The sequence below is a fragment of the Silurus meridionalis genome, chromosome 10 (genome assembly GCF_014805685.1).
Source record: "Silurus meridionalis isolate SWU-2019-XX chromosome 10, ASM1480568v1, whole genome shotgun sequence".
Taxonomy (NCBI): domain Eukaryota; kingdom Metazoa; phylum Chordata; class Actinopteri; order Siluriformes; family Siluridae; genus Silurus; species Silurus meridionalis.
This window is the reverse complement of record NC_060893.1, coordinates 615,193-635,132: the sequence shown is the minus strand read 5'-3', so window position 1 is coordinate 635,132 and position 19,940 is coordinate 615,193. Positions and strand designations below refer to the sequence as shown.

At 44.5% G+C, this 19,940-nt stretch overlaps 1 protein-coding gene across 1 annotated transcript in view; it reads left to right on the top strand.

The window, feature by feature from the left end:
* Positions 1-547: 547 nt before the first annotated feature.
* peak1 (pseudopodium-enriched atypical kinase 1) overlaps positions 548-19,940 on the top strand; it is a 65,272-nt gene continuing 45,879 nt past the window's right edge. The window contains 1 exon segment of the mRNA XM_046859572.1: positions 548-800. The gene's annotated coding sequence lies outside the window, so the exon portion shown is untranslated.

Here is a 19,940-nt window from a genome sequence, read left to right as displayed (position 1 = left end):
CTTGTGCTGTCCAAAAACTGATAGATAGATAGATAGATAGATAGATAGATAGATAGATAGATAGATAGATAGATAGATAGATAGATAGATAGATAGATAGATAGATAGATAGATAGATAGATAGATAGATAGATAGATAGATAGATAGATAGATAGATAGATAGATAGATAGATAGACAAATGCATAGATAGATAGATAGATAGATAGATAGATAGATAGATAGATAGATAGATAGATAGATAGATAGATAGATAGATAGATAGATAGATGATAGATAGATAGACAAATGCATAGATAGATAGATAGATGATAGATAGATAGATAGATAGATAGATAGATATAGATAGATAGATAGATAGATCGATAGATCGATAGATTCTGCTAATATGAAGAGGCAGAATGGAGGAGAGAGAGGGGGGGTGCTGTCCTAATATTAATGGACTGCCTGTGAGGGTAGGAAGCAGTTGAGGGAATGTGATGCGCGTTCCCGAACATTCCGGCGTGAACCCGCCCCGCTTCGGCTACGTAGACGCGCGCTCCCGCGGCCGCTCGTGGTGGAGCAGAGTCCGGGGAGGCCGAATCACCGCGCTCAGAGCGTGCACGTGTGCGAGTGCGCGCCCCCGACCGCGGGGGAACGAGAGAGAGAGAGAGAGAGAGAGAGAGAGAGAAAGAACGCGTGAAGCCACGAAACAGAAGTGAGGAACGGGCGTCCGACCCGCACGGATCTACGCGCGCTCCCGGGAAGATGACCGACACGAGCCCACGGTGGAGAGAAAACCGGAGCCGCAGCGTCTAAACGGTAAAGAAACACAAAGTTCCCCTTCTTTCCTCAGTCAAGTTACAGAGAGAGAGAGAGAGGGAGAGAATGAGAGGGAGTGAGAAAGAGAGGGAGAGGAAGAGGGAGAGGGAGAGGGAGGGGGAGAGAGAGAGAGGTCTGGAATCCCGGATTTTCATTTGTGTGTTTTGTCGAGTGCTTTGCTTTGTTTTACATTGTGTTTGTGTTACATTGTGTTTATTAGTAACGAGTGCGTTTTGCCTCTGCGTGTGTGTGCGTGCGCGTGCGCGCGAGTTGGACACAATTTTCGTTCCTCCGGGCAGCTGTGCTCAAACTTTAAGACGCCACCGCTGTTGCTGAAAGTGTGTGAGAAGCCTGGTCTACACACACACACACACACACACACACACACACACACACACACACACACACACACAGCTACAATGTATAGAGTAAACCATTGTTAGCTGTAGAGTTTAGTGATCAAAATAACTTTTCAGAATTGTACCAGACAGATAGACAGACAGACAGACAGACACATACAGACATACATACATACAGACAGACAGACAGACAGACATACAAACAGACAGACACATACATACAGACAGACAGATAGACAGACAGACAGACACATACATACAGACAGACAGACATACAGACACATACAGACAGACAGACAGACAGATAGACAGACAGACAGACATACATACATACAGACACATACATACAGACGGACGGACAGACGCATACAGACAGATAGACAGATACAGACAGACAGACAGACACATACAGACAGATGGACGAACAGACACATACAGGCAGACGGACGGACGGACAGACACATACAGACAGATAGACAAATAATAGGTAAGCATAGATAGATAGATAGATAGATAGATAGATATTATAGGTGGGTAAGTAGATGCATGGATGTTGATGTAAACAGTGATTAGTTGCAGCAGCACAGTGAATCTCAGTGCACAGGTGAACATGTTCAGCAGTAGACCAGGTGGACATGTTCAGCAGTAGTCCAGGTGGACATGTTCAGCAGTAGTCCAGGTGGACATGTTCAGCAGTAGACCAGGTGGACATGTTCAGCAGTAGACCAGGTGGACATGTTCAGCAGTAGACCAGGTGGACATGTTCAGCAGTAGTCCAGGTGGACATGTTCAGCAGTAGTCCAGGTGGACATGTTCAGCAGTAGACCAGGTGGACATGTTCAGCAGTAGACCAGGTGGACATGTTCAGCAGTAGTCCAGGTGGACATGTTCAGCAGTAGACCAGGTGGACATGTTCAGCAGTAGTCCAGGTGAAATGTTCAGCAGTAGTCCAGGTGGACATGTTCAGCAGTAGTCCAGGTGGACATGTTCAGCAGTAGACCAGGTGGACATGTTCAGCAGTAGTCCAGGTGGACATGTTCAGCAGTAGTCCAGGTGGACATGTTCAGCAGTAGTCCAGGTGGACATGTTCAGCAGTAGACCAGGTGAACAGGACCATGTGAGCTGCAGGTGATGATGATGATGATGATGATGATGATGATGATGATGATGATAATGTGATTAATAAGAGGAATAATAATAAATGTGGTGCAGTGGAATGTGAACGATTATTCAAAAGCGTTTGATTGCTGCTGCAGCGTTGTTCGTGTTCACTGAGGCCTTTGAGCAAAACTGAAAGTGATCCTGCGTGAACCTTCCTGTGATTTCCTGCGAATCCTCACGTGAGATGTCTCATTGTGCCCCGAGGAAAATCACACCTTTGCATCTGAGTTTGTATCCAACTTTTCACGCAGATCTGATTCAATTGAGTGTGATCCGTTTTGATCGCAGTCAGGGACACTTTTGCGAGCCGTCTGGACTTGGGACTAGACGTCTGAACTCGGGACCAGCCGCCCCGGGGGAAACGCATAAACGCATCCCACTAATGTGAACAGCTGGAACCCATTCAGTAATGCGTACAGATGCACTGGACACCCAGACCATCCGAGGAACATGTGTATCAGCCTCGATAGATTCCACACCCACTCAAATGATTTTCTTCAGTGAAAACAACAAAAAATGCATTTCAGACTTTTATTTTTGAACCCCTCCTGGACTGTGTACCTGCTGGTGGTGCTGGTCAGAGGTTTTACACACCTGGGGCAGGACTTTTGGACTTTAATGGGCTTTAGGTCCTGTGTAGAACTAACCAGTGCTGCAGCCTTTAGAGTAAAAACACCACTAGTTAAAAATCAGTTGTAAAGTGAAAAGAAAACCAACAATGTGTTTCTGAACATCTCACTCCACCTGTAGTTCTCATTTGCTCCACTCTTCTGGGAAGATGTTCCACTAGAGTTTGGAGTGTGATTTCAGCTTCTTACGGCTTCCTTTTTAATTGCACTCGTATCTGCTTCGATCGTCTGTGAACAGCAGGAAGAGTTCTGCTCGTGACAGATGATTGATGTTCTGTGGTTTTGCTCGTCACCTGAAGAACAGGGACGTGTGTGGATTAATCCGAGCCCGCAGAACTTCTTCACCCAAAACAAACCGGAACCCGGAGCGTGGCATCGTGATGTGGGCGGATGTGTTGTGACAGGTCGGATTACTGTTACCATTATTACCATGTCTTACAGACGCGTGTCAAAGTGAGACGCAAAACAAAGCAACGGTGCCGAGGCTTTTTTTCTGATACACACGTCTCCAGTCAGACGTTTCTAAACATCACGTGTCTGTTTCTTATTATTATTATCATTATTCTGAAGGCTCGATCCCTAATGACGCTCTCTCCATTCGACTCGTGACTGCGATCCGTCGCACCCTAATACACAGTGAGCTGTAGGGTAGGTGAGCTGCATGGGCACCAAGCTGCCACTGCTGGGCCCTTGAGCGTGGCCCTCAACCCTCAACAGTGTCTGCTGTAAATATGACGTGCTCCGTCTCTTCTCTGTGCTGGAGCAGTTTGTCCTGAATGATTTATATAGAAGAACAGAGAAATGGATGAAATATGTTTTTGTACACACACACACACACACACACACACACACAGTAGATACACACAGTTATTCTGTACCTAAAGGAAACCACTAGATGTTACAGTTGTTGTCAGGAGAATAACGGATGCACATCTGGAAGTGTGAAAGTTCACAAAGATCAGGAAGTGCAACGTCAGAGACAGGAACCTGAAATGACGTCATGTTTGACCTCTTGGAGTTCCACCTACAGTGTGTGTGTGTGTGTGTGTGTGTGTGTGTGTGTGTGGTGGTGGTGGGGGTTGTTAACTGTGGTGAACACGGGGAAGGTCTGTAGTGATCATGTAAGACGTTTGTTATGTGACACCAGTGTGCATGAACTTTTCCTGAACCACCCCCCCCCATGCGCGCGCACACACACACACACACACACACACACACACACACACCCTCAAAGCTCCAACAGAACAGGTGTGACCTGTGGGTCTGTGTCGGAATGAGGACCAGAGAGTGAGCAGGTTCTCACACACACACACACACACACACACACACACACACACACACGCTTGGGTCAGTCTGAGAATTAGTTTTTAAACTAAACGTTTGTATTATTGTTGAATACGAGCTTCAGTTTTTCTTTCCTGTTCTCTCAGCGATCTCGGAAAGAACCGGTGCTCTCGTAACGCTACTGAAAAAGTCCTCAACAAAAGTCTCAGTTTGTTGCTGTTTATTTGACCTCAGAATCTAAGCGGTATTCCAGTGCACACAACCTGGTTAGATGTATTGTTTGACACGAGTATTGGAGATGCTGAACACAGTCCGAAAAGTAACCGAATCCAAAATACACTTCTGAACACCAGGATTAAATAAAGTCTAAGTCTAGTTTAACAATCTACAGTTTAGCTCTTAAAAAGTCTTAAATTCGCTGTTGCAGGTTTTAACTCATGTTGACTCTGATGCTCATGGATGTGCTCCTGCAGCACTTTAGAAGTGTCGTAGTTCTTTCTTCCATAAGTCCAAATGTAATCCGCTGTATTCTCCATACCCCATACACTAATCTCCATACCCTATACCCCATACTCCATACCCTATACTCTATTCTCCATACCCCATACTCTATTCCCCATACCCCATACACTATTCTCCATACCCTATACCCCATACTTTATTCCCCATACCTATACTCTATTCTATACCCCATACACTATTCTCCATACCCTATACTCTATACCCCATAATTTATACTTTATTCTATACCCCATACCCCATACACTATACTCCATACCTATACCCTATACTCTATACCCTATACTCTATACCCCATACACTATTCTCCATACCCTATAATTTATAATTCTATACCCTATACCCTATACCCTATACCCTATACCCCATACCCTATACCCCATACTCTATTCTCCATACCCTATACTCTATTCCCCATACCCTATACACTATTCTCCATACCCCATACCCTATAATTCTATAATTCTATAATTCTATACCCTATACTCCATAATTTATACTTTATTCTCCATACCCCATACTCTATTCCCCATACCCCATACACTATTCTCCATACCCCATACTCTATTCTCCATACCCCATACTTTATCCTCCATACCCCATACTCTATTCTCCATACCCCATACCCCATACACTATTCTCCATACCCTATACCCCATACTCCATACCCTATACTCCATACCCCATACTCTATTTTCCATACCCCATACACTATTCTCCATATCCCATACTCCATACCCCATACTCTATTCCCCATACCCTATACCCCATACTCTATTCCCCATACCATATACACTATTCTCCATACCCTATACCCCATACTCCATACTCCATTCTCCATACCCCATACCCCATACTCTATTCACCATACCTTATACCCCATACTCTATTCTCCATACCCCATACCCTATACCCCTAACCCTAAACTCCATACCTTATACCCCATACCCTACACCCCATACGTTATAGTCCATACCCTATACTTCATACCCCATACCCTATACTCCATACCCTATACCCCATACCCTATACTCCATAGCTTATACCCCAAACCCTATACTCCATTCCCTATACCTCCATACCCTATACTCCATACCCCATACCCTATACTCCATACCCTATACCCCATACCCCATACCCTAACATTCCCCGTGTGAGTAAATGGGTAAGTATTCTTGCTTGCCGTCACCATTAAAAGAAACCACGGCTCATTGATGTTCCTCCAGCGAGCCTGTCAGTGTTTTTCAAACTATTATTGTGAATTTTTTCTGGGATCGATGTGGGCTCACTTATCTTTGTGGTAATATGTTTGAAAGTAAATTTCCTGTAAACATTTCCACCTTCCTGCTTGATCTCTTGAGCGAGACTCAAAAGCGAGACGAAGCCCATTGGATGTTGAATTCTCCTGAAAATTCTTCTCTTTCCGACTCTTCAGCAAATTTTAAGGTGATGATCTGACAAAGTACACATGTAGGAATCTTCCAAAATGTATCATGAAGAAAATACTAAATACTTTATGAAACACTTAACTGAAGGATTGTAATTTACTAAACACTGCTGTAGTCAGAACTCTATAAAAATGCTCAGGGGCCCAGCTTGGTGTGGCTGGGATTTGAATTCACAATCTTCAGATCTAATGCTTTAACTACTAGTCTATTACCTCCCAATATCAAACTAATAAACAAACTAACAACGCGCCGTCACCGAACTCATTAAACTGCACCTCAACACTGATGGAACTGTAATGAATGGATATTCGGTGCTTCCCAGATCAGGATCAGTTCCCACTTCAATCCGGTTCCTCTCGAGGGTTCTTTCTCATACGGTCTCATACCATCACCACTGGGTTTTTCTTTGGGAAAACAGTTATAGGTTATAAAATTATAACTTCACTTGAACTAGGAGACCCAAACCTGTTCCAGCAGGACAATGTGCCCAAATCCAGCTCCATGGAGATATGGTGGGATGGAGAGGAAGATCTAGACACCGTTGGGATGACTTGGAACGCCACTTCGCAGAAGAGTCAGGTGTCCACAAACTGTTCTTCTTTTCTCATAGGACACCATGACGATCCCAACAATGGAAGTGCAGGTTGAACTGCTGTAGTGTTCTGCATGTGTAACGGACACGCAGTGATGGATGGTTGAATATCTTCATGGCACCATGGGTAGTTTTCCTGTAGGTTCAGAGCAGCAGCATGTTGAGCGAAGCAATCAGACCATGGAGTTGAACTCCTGAGATGTTCCCAGGCTCTCGCTTGTCCTGATGGTGTCAATCGTAAGATTTTCTTGGTCACACCTGCTTTCTTTTAAAGCTATTTCTGATCCTACAAGAACTTTGGGTGCTTACGGGTGTCTCGTAAGCACCCGATGTACACAGACCATGCGCTCAGTCCCTCAGGACCATCAGGAACTGAATGCAGAAGCCTTGCAGAGCCACGAGAACCAGGAGAATTCCATTATACACAGTTCATTCCTATACCGTTTCTGCACGATTCCAGAAAGGTATCCACCCAGTGTCCAAATATTTTTGGAACTGATTGTAGCCATCTGGTCAAATATTTACGGAGCTACGCAATTTTTTTTATCGTTTCATTACATTTTCCACTGGCAGATTCGCCGCTGTATTTACTGCCATCTGCTTTAAGCGTTAGCGTTTTATCTGTCACTCATCGCTCTCTCTCTTCCAGCTACCGCTCGCACTTCACTCCCTCATAATTAGACATTCATTTCCACTTACACCTGTGTCCCGGGGGCAAAACCACACCGGTGTGAGGAACAAACCTGTAGAACTTTTAACCAAGAGTCAAAAGAAGAATCGAACAAATTCAATTAGACAAATGGCTTTAAAGTATTTATATAATATAATATTCACACATAGAAGAACTCTGGAGTCGATTGTTTTTTTACCATGTGGCGTTCCTCTTTTGCGGCACAAGGGAATGCCGTCGCTCCGTTTATTTGGAGGCGGCAAATCCGCAGGTGCAGGATTTTGCTAATTTGACGCGGGATTGAGTTTTGAAACTGATCCTGAAACCTGCAGTCACCGTTACGAAGATCTGCTAATTCATGTGATTGCTTTTGCTGTTATCCCAGGGGTCTCCAGCCTGTGTGTGTGTGTGTGTGTGTGTGTGTGTGTGTGTGTGTGTTTAGATACATCTCGGCTCACGTCGTTTGGATAGAGGCTCTCAAACTAAATACACAATCAATAGTAATGAGTGCAAATCACACACTCAATAATACACATTTACCCCAGAAACTCTTCCACAGCCTGGTCCTGGGTATCAACCTGCTGCTCGTGGAGCTCTGCTCCAACACCAGAAACAGTGCAGATGAACAGTGACTCGAAGTAACCGCTAAAAGTGACCCAAGAACTTTTCCATCACCTGAAGCCAGATGAGCTCTCCAAACCCGTGATGCTCTGAAGACAATCAGGAACTGAAACTAGTAAAGTAAAAGCCTGGTAGAGCCTCGAGAACCAGGAGAAATCCAGTGTCTGCTGAAGGCTTCCAGACTTTAGTCATTGACTGCAAAGTATTCAGTAATCAAGTACGATGTACATGTTTACCAAACGCCATTAGCACCAGCCTTAAAGTGTTTTTTATCTATTTCATATTTTTATCATAAATAATTTCTACTGTAAGATGACGCCTGTAGCTGACCATGCTTTTTACTGTCCATACATTTACAGCACAGTGAAATTCTATCTTCACTTATCTCAGCGCTGCTGGGAAGCTGGGGTCAGAGCGCAGGGTCAACCAGGATACAGCACAAAGATAAGAGATAAGGGCCTTTCTCAAGGGCCCAAGAGCAGCAGCATGGCCTGAAGAAAGAGTATGTAATAGATGATGGAGCAGCCATGAGAAGAGAAGCGTCTCCAGTCTAAAGTTTTTCTCCAGATCTCAGTTGAGGGAGTTTTTCTTTGCCAGTGTCTCCACTGGTTTGCTCATTAGGGATAAACGCGTGTGCTATGATTCTGAAATCTGTGTTCGTAATCAATCCTAAAGCTGCTTTAGGACAATGTCCATGTCCAAAACTGTGATACAAATCACACACACACACACACACACACACACACACACACACACACTCTGCTCTCTCATGCCAGATTTTTCTCCTAATCCTTTTGTTTACACGAACCTGTAGAGACGTGCACACACTCGACTCACACCTCCAACATCCAGAACACTTCAGGAATTTCTGATGCTCGCTTCGATTTCACATTTTTCTGGAAATAAACTAAGTATCAGGTCTGAGCCACATAAGTATCAATCTGATCGCTCTGGCAGGTCTGCTCCACCACCACTCAACCCCCTCCACCTCCCGTAACCCCCTCAAAACCCCCTCAACTCCCTCCACCTTCCGTAACCCCCTCAACTCCCTCCACCTTCCGTAACCCCTCAAAACCCCTCAACCCCTCCACCGCCACCTCCTGTAACCCCTCAAACCCCTCGACCCCTCCACCTTCCGTAACCCCTCAAAAGCCCCTCAACCCCTCCACCGCCACCTCCTGTAACCCCTTAAAACCCCTCAATCCCTCCACCTTCCGTAACCCCTCCAAACCCCTCCACCGCCACCTACCGTATCCCCTCAAAACCCCTCAACCCCTCCACTGCCACCGCCCATAACCCCCAAAACACCTCAACCCCTTCACGTCCGTAACACCTCAACCCCTCCACATCCAGAAACCACCTCAACCTCCTTTAACAACCTCCCGTAACAACCTCAACCTCCCGTAATCCCCCCCAACCTCCCGTAACCCCCTCAAAACACCCTAACCTCCCGTAACCCCTCAAACAAACTTTTCCCAGCAGAGATTATGGGGGTCACCATAGCAGCGGTGTACAAACACGGACCAGATGGCGGGCCGGCTTACGACTCATGACTCATGTTCAGCGTGCGACTCGGATCCGTCTCCGGTCAGGTCATGTGGTAACGCCGTTTTCGGTGATGAGAAAGCAGTGAAGTCACCAGCACTTGTTTAAACATTCATCACACCACACGAGCTCATGCATTCATTTATTCATCTGTTCACTTGCAGTGTACGTGATCTCAGGGTCATGGTGGAGCCGGAAAATTTACACATTCATCAACACCTACACTGTACTGCCAAAAGTTTGCGGACACCCGGTCCTAAGTTTTGGTATGTGCTTATTGAGCATCGCATTCCACATTTAACCCAAAGATTTTCACTTGTGGAAGTTTGCGCTCATTTAGATACATGTGTGTGAGTAAAGTCAGGTAGTGATGAGGGTAAGAAGGTGAGGAGGCTTCTGGGGTGCAGTGCTCTATAGCTAGAGATCTTCCACTCCAACACATGGAAAGAGCTTCAGGGAGCTGGATTTGTGCCTCTGGATTTCTGGTAACAGTTTGGCAGGAAAAATCCCAATATTTTTGATGATTTCGATAATTCCTGCAATTTTGCAATCCTAAACATAAATAAGCGGTATGCCGTGTGTGTGTGTGTGTGTGTGTGTGTGTGTGTGTGTTTGCTTTCATTTGCCATTGGTTTAGGACCCTCCCTGCCCTCAGCATGCCAGGCAGTGAGACTCACTAAATTTAGCTTTGCTTCCCCCCCACACTATTGCTGCCTCCCTCTCTTCCTCTCTCGCTCCATCTCACTCCCTCTCTTCCTCTTTCGTTCTCTCTCCCTCTCTCCCTGCCAGCTGATCACTCCTTCATATGGACTGTCTTTCTCAGCTGCGTCCCCATAAACACCTTCCTGCTGGTTTTCTCACACACACACACACACACACACACACACACACACACACAGTTTTGCTCAGAAGCGCTGAGACGCTGAAAACACACGCAGGATCATTTCCAGGTCGATCCGTCAGGCTGGAGTGAAACCCCATGATCTGTAGTCTGGGGTTCGGTGTGTTGGTAGGAGGAGTCTGATTCGACTGCTAATCTCACAGCTGAACCTTCACAGGGGTTTAAAAACAAGGAGCATTCCATTTTGGTTCTATGGGGGTGCAGGTTTTATATAGAACTTAGTGCTTTTCTGCCTGTGAGTTCATCTTCAGCCTGTTACTGAGAACACAAAAAGAACGAAGTGTGTAATGAATATTTGTATAACAATATTTAAAAATGTGTGTAATGGTATATTCTGTTCCAATTTAATTCTGTGGATTGTTTGTTTTTTAGCCTTTCTGTGATTATTTATTTAATTTGTTAGGTTTGTTAATGTAAAATGTTTTTTGAGGAAGTTCTACCATCTTTTTTTTTTTTTTTTAAACAGTAGCGCCCCCAGGAAACAGGTGGATATTATTGCATGTCTTTACACAAGTACTCCGTCACAGTTTAAGTTCAGAGATAAGAAGACTGCTGTCTAGCTTTTTACAGTATCGCCAAACAAAATATTGCGATACTCGTTTGTGTATCGATTTTATTCTTCCGCCCCTAGTGTCATGTGGACACCAGCCTTCTGGTGTATTCCCATGTTCAGGTCCTGCTGAAGCACATCTGAGAGGACGCTGTGGGTGAAAAGAAAGAGGTTTCCAATTGATCAGCTCCACATTCGAGATATTTTCAGTCGCAGTCTGGGTTTTTTTCCACACGTAGTTTGTGTTGCCTGAACGAACACGAGTCTTGCATGCGAGCTCGGGACATGGATCTCTCCACAGGCGTGTTGGCATCATGCTTGCGATGTTTTGCATAGCTTTTAGTGGATCAGCTGATCCTTTCATACCTATCGGTAGTGCGTGACCAAAAGTTTGTGCACACCCGGTATTAGAACCACTACTATTCCACAAAGTCGCTCTGCTAGAAGTCACGGGCGTGGCTGTGGGGATTATGGAGCATTCAAGTACAAGGGGGTCTGGGGTGCAGCTCGTCCCAGCCAGTGGGGTCCATGACTGACCCTGTGTCTGACCCCAGCGTCCAAACATCACCATGTGACAAATATGAAGCACCTTTTTTTTTTCTTTTCTTTCCTGGAGCTCACTTTGTGCACCATGGCTTCCTGCCACAACAGATTTGGGGGAAAATAGTAACTCTACATGCTACAAGGACGTTCTCGAGAAGTTCCTGTTTTACATTTTTAGTTTTTTAATTACAGAATAGAAGGAAGATGTTGATTGTGTCATCATAATGCAGAATCGGTGCGAACTCGCTTTTATCAATGCATAGAAAAAAACAAGTGCAGGAAATCGGCATATGGGGGCACAAAGAAGCTTGACAGAAATAAAGAGGGTATAAAGTTGGGAGGTGGTGGCCTTGTTTTTAAGGCATTGGACTTTAGATCCACAGGTTTTTGGGTTCTAGTTCCGGCCATACCTGGCTGCCATCTTGGGCTCTTGAACAGGGCCCTTAACCCTCCATAGGTGCTCAGTATTGGGAATGGGGATAAAGTATGGACGGTCAGAAGCCCGACTGAGAAAAGAGGAGGGTGGATGTTGGACTCTCAACTCGACTCCGTGACAAAACTGCTACAGAAACAGCAAGTGAGCCTTCAGGCCACTGCCACCCACTGTGTTTCATAATGTGGGAGGAATAAACAAACAAAGTTAGAATTAGTTTAGTGGCTATAAGTTTGTCTATAATGATGATCCAGTGGTGACTGTGGTGAAGGAAAACCTCCCTGAGATGGTATGAAAACCAAATTCTTGAAAGGACCCAAACTCCAAAGGCTCCTCATCCGCAACACCAGTTTCATCATTGTTCAGATGTTCATCATTGATAGTCGCTTGCTATATGATCTTGGTCATCTTTTTCAAACGATGCTTCTCAGGATGTTGGTGGTTTTTAGCATGTGTTTGTGCATTAGCGTGTGGGTTCTACCACACTTCAGACCATAAGTGCAACAAATGCAAATAGTTGGCGGCTCAGCTGAAGGTCCAGAGAGCACAAGTGCAATGGAAACCTGGTTTAATTCCTGATGATGGATAGAAGGTGCAGAATGTTTACATCAGGGTCAAAGGGTTTTTTTTTTAGACTTCATGCTCATCTCTGGTTCTCGTAGTTCAGCACGATCTTGCAGTTGACTTCATCTGGTCAGAAATATTTCCAGTCTCACAGTTTGGGGAAGTTTGGAGCTCAGTGGTTGAGGCTCTGGGTGACTGATCTCTGAAGGTTGGGTGTTTAAGCCCCAGTATGGCCAAGCTGCTGCTCTCCAGGGGTCTTGAACAAGGAGCTTAACTCCCTGTGCTCCAGGGCTTCTGTATCATGGCTGATCCTGCTGCTTTTGGATAGAGCTGTGGTCTCCAGACTGAACAGACATTGGAGACACTTTTTCACAAACCCGACAGCATCTTGATGTGGTGTCTGAGCGATGAGCGGAGCAGTAGGTGGAGTAGTGCAGGAGTATCGGAGAACCCGGAGAAATCACGGATTATTTGCTGGTAAGCAAATAAATGCTATTGTTCAAAGGTTTTAGAAAACTGTGTGTGTGTGTGTGTGTGTGTGTGTGTGAATGCTGGGGATGTGTGGAGGAAAAACCTGAGTGGCTTCAGCGTGGGGGTGTGCAAACTTTTGCTGTCAGTAGCATGTGTAATGGAGGACGTGTGGTGGGAAGTGTGTAGGAGGGTGTGGGTGTGTGTGGGTGTGTGTGTCTGAGAATGATGCATGAGTATGAGTAAGCTCTGCAGAGAGCAGATATGAAACGGAGAGCGTGTGTGTGTGTGTGTGTGTGTGTGTGTGTGTGTGTGTGTGTGTGTGTGTGTGTGTGTGTGGTCAACAGGTCATGTACAGAGCAGTGGGCACGATTCCATCCAGAGGCACAGGTGAGACGATCATCTTAATTACTGTTTGATGAGGGCAGAAGTGCAGTTGCGCTGCAGGGGGCAGAATCTGCGCTTCTCTAGACTGTAATAACGATCAGATCAAAAAGACGAGCCTTCAGGATATTCACAGCTCAAACAGGAAGTGCTGATCTAACGACCTGCATAGTTCTCAAAGTGTGTGAGAGGAACGAGTCTACCTCTGTGCCCTTCTTTTTTAATAAAATGTCTAATCAATGAGGTGACACTGCAAAGCATCTAGTTCATAAGAGTCAAGTACACACTCAGCATACTTTAATCACAGGAACACGTCCAAGCAGAGATCTCCAAGCTGATTGGTCTAAAGAACAGCTCGGACAGTGGGCAGTGTTAATGCACTTGGGCAGAAGAGTCTGGAGAGGGAGTGATCTTGTTCACTATAACTGGTTCTGGTCCGGTCCACCTGGGTTTATTCTCACAATGATGAATCTCAAGAATCTGTTATAACCCAAATAGATTTTTCTTTTCAACTCACGTCGGCGTCGTCCTCTGGCAGAACGTGTCTGTCTGTAGATCATGTGGATTAGTTAGTGACGGAGGTCCGAGTCGGGGCGGGGCGATGATTTCTGGCCCTGGTGGCCGACAGCGAGAGAAACTGCAGAGTTAGTAAACCTCATAGCCAAACAGGAAGTAGCTCCAGGTGATCCATCCTGTGGCCATGAGATACCTCCTCAGGATCTTGGCTGTGTGTGTGTGTGTGTGTGTGTGTGTGTGTGTGTGTGTGTGTGTGTGTGTGTGTGTGTGTGTATCCTGGCACCAGCTAAGTGCTCTGACTCTGGTTTCCGTTTTGGATGGACAGGTGGAAATTATAGGTGTGTTTGAGAAAGTGTGTGTGTGTGTGTGTGTGTGTGTGTGTGTGTGTGTTTTGAGGCTGGTATGTGTTGAGCATGCTCCATGCTGCTCGCTTTGACTCAGCACCAGTCATGTGACACTGTGGCTCAGTCTTAATAATTCGGCGCGCGGGAAACTCTTAGGTGTTGTGCGATTGGAGCGACGTTTCAGCAAAACTCTGGAAAGCGGCACACATTTAAAGCTGAGCCTCGATTCACTCGTGTAAATCCACACAGGTGACGACATCATGATCTGATTCACTCTTCAGGGCCGTGATGAGCGCTGGGGTGTGTGTGTGTGTGTGTGTGTGCGTGTGTGCGTGTGTATACCAAACTGTAATTACTGCCAAGTACAAACACATCGGCCATTTCCACGCGTGGCTGAACTCAGCGTGACGAGTTTTCCTGTGTCCCCACTGCAGTCTAGACGAGTTTATACGCCCTGATCTACAGCTCAAACATACAGCAGTGATAACGCAGCTATCAAACCGTCAGTGATTGTGGAGTAAAAAGCGGCTCTTAAATCCACGTGTATATTTAGGTGTCTGCTCTTGGCTGTGATTTGTGAGCTCTGAATAGCGCGCTCTTTATACGTCTAATCGAAGCACGTGAAAATGCCGACGTTATTAAAATCCGATTCGTTAAAGCAACAGCTTCGTTCTCTACACTACAGACGTTCACACTGCTGATTCTGGAGGCCTCGAGGGCACATTTCTTTGACTTCGGCAACACGTGATGGCTGAAATCTGATTGGATAGAAACTCAAACATAACCTACACTACTGGAAGCGTCACATGACGTGTAGAGAGAGACTGCTGAGAATAACTGAATACATGTACATGTACAAATAGATTCTGAACAAGGTCTTTCTGACCCTAATGGCCCTCCACTGATACACACACATTCATGTATACGTGTATATGTAAGAACTGGTCCTTGTCTTGTCCTCAGTAGCAGTCGTTCTCCTCGTCCTCACCATCACTCGCTCTGTTTTTTACTTTATTACTTCCTCCACCACAGAAGCTCTCGTGTTAATTATCAGCCGAACCTCTGCAGGTGTGGGAATGTTGTTTCCTGTAACGATGTCATATCTACATGTAGATAAGCGGCTCTTAAAAGATCTGAATAAAGTATTCAGGGTCACATTATTCCACATTCACCCCAGAACCATCTTCTCAAAGTACTGCTTTAGAACTCGGGGATCAGTTACTGAGTTAGAACCCAGTGTTTCTCCTTATTGTTTAATGTTTGCTGTAGTTTGCTGTAGTTTGCCTGGAGCCTCGCGTAAGAATTTCTCCCGTACAGAAACTGTTACTAAAATCCGTACATATGACAAATAAACCCTGAAAGTTGAGCTGATTAATTCAGGATGTTCTGAGCATCTGAAGCTCTGCAGGACACGCAGAGGAGACGTGCTGTAGGGTGATGTAATGCACATGCTCGGTGTCTGCTCTCATCACAGAGGCACTTTTTCCAGCTCGTCTTCCAGCAGAACAACGACAAGAAGCCAAAGAATCTGTGCCGTGTCACTTCCTAAACGGTCCCCAAAATCGCCGTTCCAGAGTTCATGTTAGTGGAGTGGAGGAGAGCTGACGTCTGCCATGTCTGTCCGTGTGCATGAAGCCCTGTTTTTACTGCGTTTCTTTACACTCGGTCAGATAACACGTGATCTGAGACAACATGGCAGTACCAGCGTCTCTCTTTTCTCCTAATCGCTCCAAGTTTTCTGAGTTTATGAAGGTCACAGTGACCTTAAGCCTCCCCTTGTGGGATTTCGGCTTGGCATCTGTGTGTGTGTGTGTGTGTGTGTGTGTGTGTGTGTGTGTGTGTGTGTGTGTGTGTGTGAGTGTGAGTGAGAAGGAGAGGAATGTATTGGGTTTTTTCTTTTTTTTTTTTTATAGAATGGAGTAATAGAAGATTGATGTGGACACAACATGAGTCTGGAGAGAGTCAGTGCACTTGGTCTAGACAGAGGGAATGCATTAGTGTGTGTGTGTGTGTGTGTGTGTGTGTGTGTGTGTGTGTGTGTGTGTGTGTGTGTGTTGTGGTGGGTCCTACAACACTTACCCTCTGTACTGACCACATCCACTCTATGGACAGAATTCTGGACCCCTGCTGTTCTGCTGTTCTAGTAACCCAAACTCTTCTGGGAAGATGTTCCACAGAGTAAAGTTTCTACATTATGCTACTGTAATTTGTCCAACTGTTAACAAATAAAGACGGGATCATTGGAACACATTGAGAAACGACCTGTATATGATTAATGACATCATTACATATCTGAGCTCATTAGAACTAAAGCTCGACCGATTTATCACTTTAATTAGAGTCTGATAGTTTTCCGGTTTGCTGTCATTATGAGAGCGCCCTCTAGAGGCGAATCACAGACACCACGCGCTGTTTGTTTTTACACGTGAGACTGCACGCTGCACGGCGAGCGCCATGTTCTATTTATTATTTTCATTCATTAATTATAATATTCATTCATTAATATATTCATATGCAAATGTCCCTGGCAATAAAGCTCTCGCTGATTCTGTTATTTATTTTATTGAGTGAATTTTAAGTACTGTTGTTTTTGTTTGTTTGTTTGTAATAATCTTCAGTACTATAGAACTTAATCATGGAGTGTTATGTTGTTGTTGTTGTTGTTGTTTTTTATTTTTTTATAAACTATCGGTGGATTAAACCTGTAGCAGCAGAAGCTTGTGCCTCCTCTCTTTCTTCCACCTGAGCTGTTAGAGTTTAATACCATTTAAAAGCCACCCCTTTGCGTGTTCCAGTGCATTTCGAAACTCTGCTTCCAGAACCGGAAATTTGATCGGATCTAAGCGTCTCCAGTGCAAGTTGACTTTTTAGGAGCTCTCAGCCCGAGGGATTCGCTAACGACTTCAGAAACAGAAAGAATGTAGAAGGAGACGTGTGCAGCTTTAAAGACCCATGAGGTTACTGTTGAGGGTTAAACTCCAGTGAACAATGAAGATGGATTTGGACTGGATTTGGATCAGGGCTACAATCGCCTCAGTGACTATAATTAATAAGCATTTGTTGTTGCCCAGCTGAGGTCGGGGTCCTTTTATTAGAGGTTTAAAGCTACACATAATTCACGTTTTAGTTCGCACCTCGGTTTTTAGTCACGGTTCTGTAAAACTTTAGTACCTTTTTTTGGGGGGGATTTTTATGTTGTTTACTTATTAACGAAGTATATTATTATTATTAAAATTTGTGAACAGTTTACATTTTTTATACAGTTTTAAATGAAATGTCTGCTTGGTTAAATAATATATAAAATAATATTTCTCAATATTTAATAGAAATAAAAAATCTAAAAAAGTTGAAATAAATCAAATGAATGCAAAGCACTGGATTTTATTGGATTCATTGAGAAATCAATTCAATTTAATTCAATACATTTTAATAAATGGAAAAAAAAATGTAATTAGTTTATATTTGGGTCACACAGATGTGTATATACAGTATTTCACAAAAGTAAGTGCACCCCTCACATTTCAGCACCCAGTTTAGTATCTTCTCATGGGTGAACACTGTAGAAATGAAACCTGGATATATTCTAGACAGAAATCCGAGAGCACCATGATAATCTGACTCTGACTCTGATTGGATGTTTAGGCTGAAACATTGGAAATATGTTGTGCGTTAGTCACGCAGCGAGTTATGTAACTTATTTTCGCCAGGGACGGCACGATCCTCCTCCGTGTTCAGAGTTTCCCACACTGAAATATTCTTGGGGTGAGTGATGGGACTGTGGAACTGGTTTTCCACTGATATTTTGAGAATGATGAGAGTAGATACTGTGTATCACGACTGATCCAAATTATCGTCCATATTTAAAGCCAATAATCAGACAGGAACCATGAAGTAAAACCCTTCAACAGACGAGCATAGATCAAGAACATTGTCTGGAAAACAATCAGTACACTGGTATAGTTGTAGGCCAAACTATGCAACTGGCCTCTGATGGTGTCGAGACTTTGCAGAGGAAACAAAGGACGAGTGAAGGACACACAGAGAACAAAGGCATGAGATTACAGGAAAGGAACCACAAGCAGAACTCTGGGGAAACTGACTTTTGGTGGTCAGATAAAATAAATAAGCCTCTGTACTGTCAAAAACAAAAGCAAACTCCAGTAAAAAAAGCAACCTTTTGCCTTGAACTCACTTGATAGTTTATTTGTTACATGGTTTCTAGATCCTGTTGTTCTCAGATTGGGGGCTGTGAAGGGGGTCTGGGGTCGTAAAAATGAGTCTCTATGCACAAATAAGCATTAAGTAGATTTAAACAAATTCAAACAAATGCTGAAACTCAGCAAACGTACACGAGGAGAAACCTGTTCACAAGAACACACTCATCCAGAGACTCTGGAAAAGAGTGAATCAGTGGCAAGACTTTGCAATGAAAAGTCATTAGTTTGAGGTTTTAGCGGTTATAGCAGGGTGTAAGAGACGCACGAATATCGCGATATTTAGTTTGGCGATACTGTAGATTCACGACCAGTTTATTGAGTTTCGATCCCGACTGCTAGATAGATTTGGGTGTGAAGGATTCTGGGAATGGGGGGACTCCCGAGATGAATTCTGGAGATTTCTGGAGAATTTCGCGGAGATCCTGCGACGCTTCCTGCACGCCGTCCAGCAGAAAATGAATAAATCGCCCTTTGAGACGAGTGGTTCTTCTGAGTCACGTTCTTCTGAGACCCGCTCCACACCACACGACTCGTCACTACTGACCAGCTCCTTTCATACGTGCTTCCCAGGAGAAGATCACTATGATCTACGATCCATTCATACTGAACTCGTTCGTCTGTGTGTTCGTTCTGGGTGGAGCTTTTAAGAGTGCAAGTCAAACAGTTCTCTGAAGTGCTTCTGTTTATTTGTAAAGAATGAAATCTCAGTGGAATCAGTTTAGCTTTATAAACGCTTCAGTACGCGACAGAAGCCGAACTCCAGACACAAAATCCAGATGTTCACGTACTCGCTGCATCCTACCTGTAGATTTAGATTATAATGTCTGACTTCAGTGCCTATAAGTTTGTTTCTGTGGCAAAGAAAAACTCCCCGAGACTTCATGAGAAAGAAACCTTGAGGGAACCTCATCCTCGTCTGGTCGATCCTCTTCGTCAAAATCGTAACACTACCTGCATTTGGAACGTTGTTTGTGAGAAAACGCTGTTTAACATCTGAAAGCTTTAAAACCCAAAATACACACAAATATGAATTTGTGAAGAACAAAAAATGAAATGAAAAAGGGATGGTTTTTTTTTTCACTACCCCATTCTTATTGTGTGTATGTGAGCAACTCGTGGGGGTGTGGGGTGGTATTTCTGCTCCAGGAGGTCTCTCCAGCAGACAGCTTCACATGGACTTGTCTTAAAAAGGCGAGCTGAGGGAACAGAAGTGTTTGTGTTTGGAGTGCAGGAACAAAGACCTTATATAGTGTTATTCCACTCTGTGGTTCCTCTCTCGCTCTCAGCACGGTTCAGGGTGGACGTGGTGGGCTGTGAAGAGCGAGGCCACAATGTTCTGCTCAGACCGACGTAGCTAATGCGGTTAAATCGAATTCAGATCGAGGACGTGGT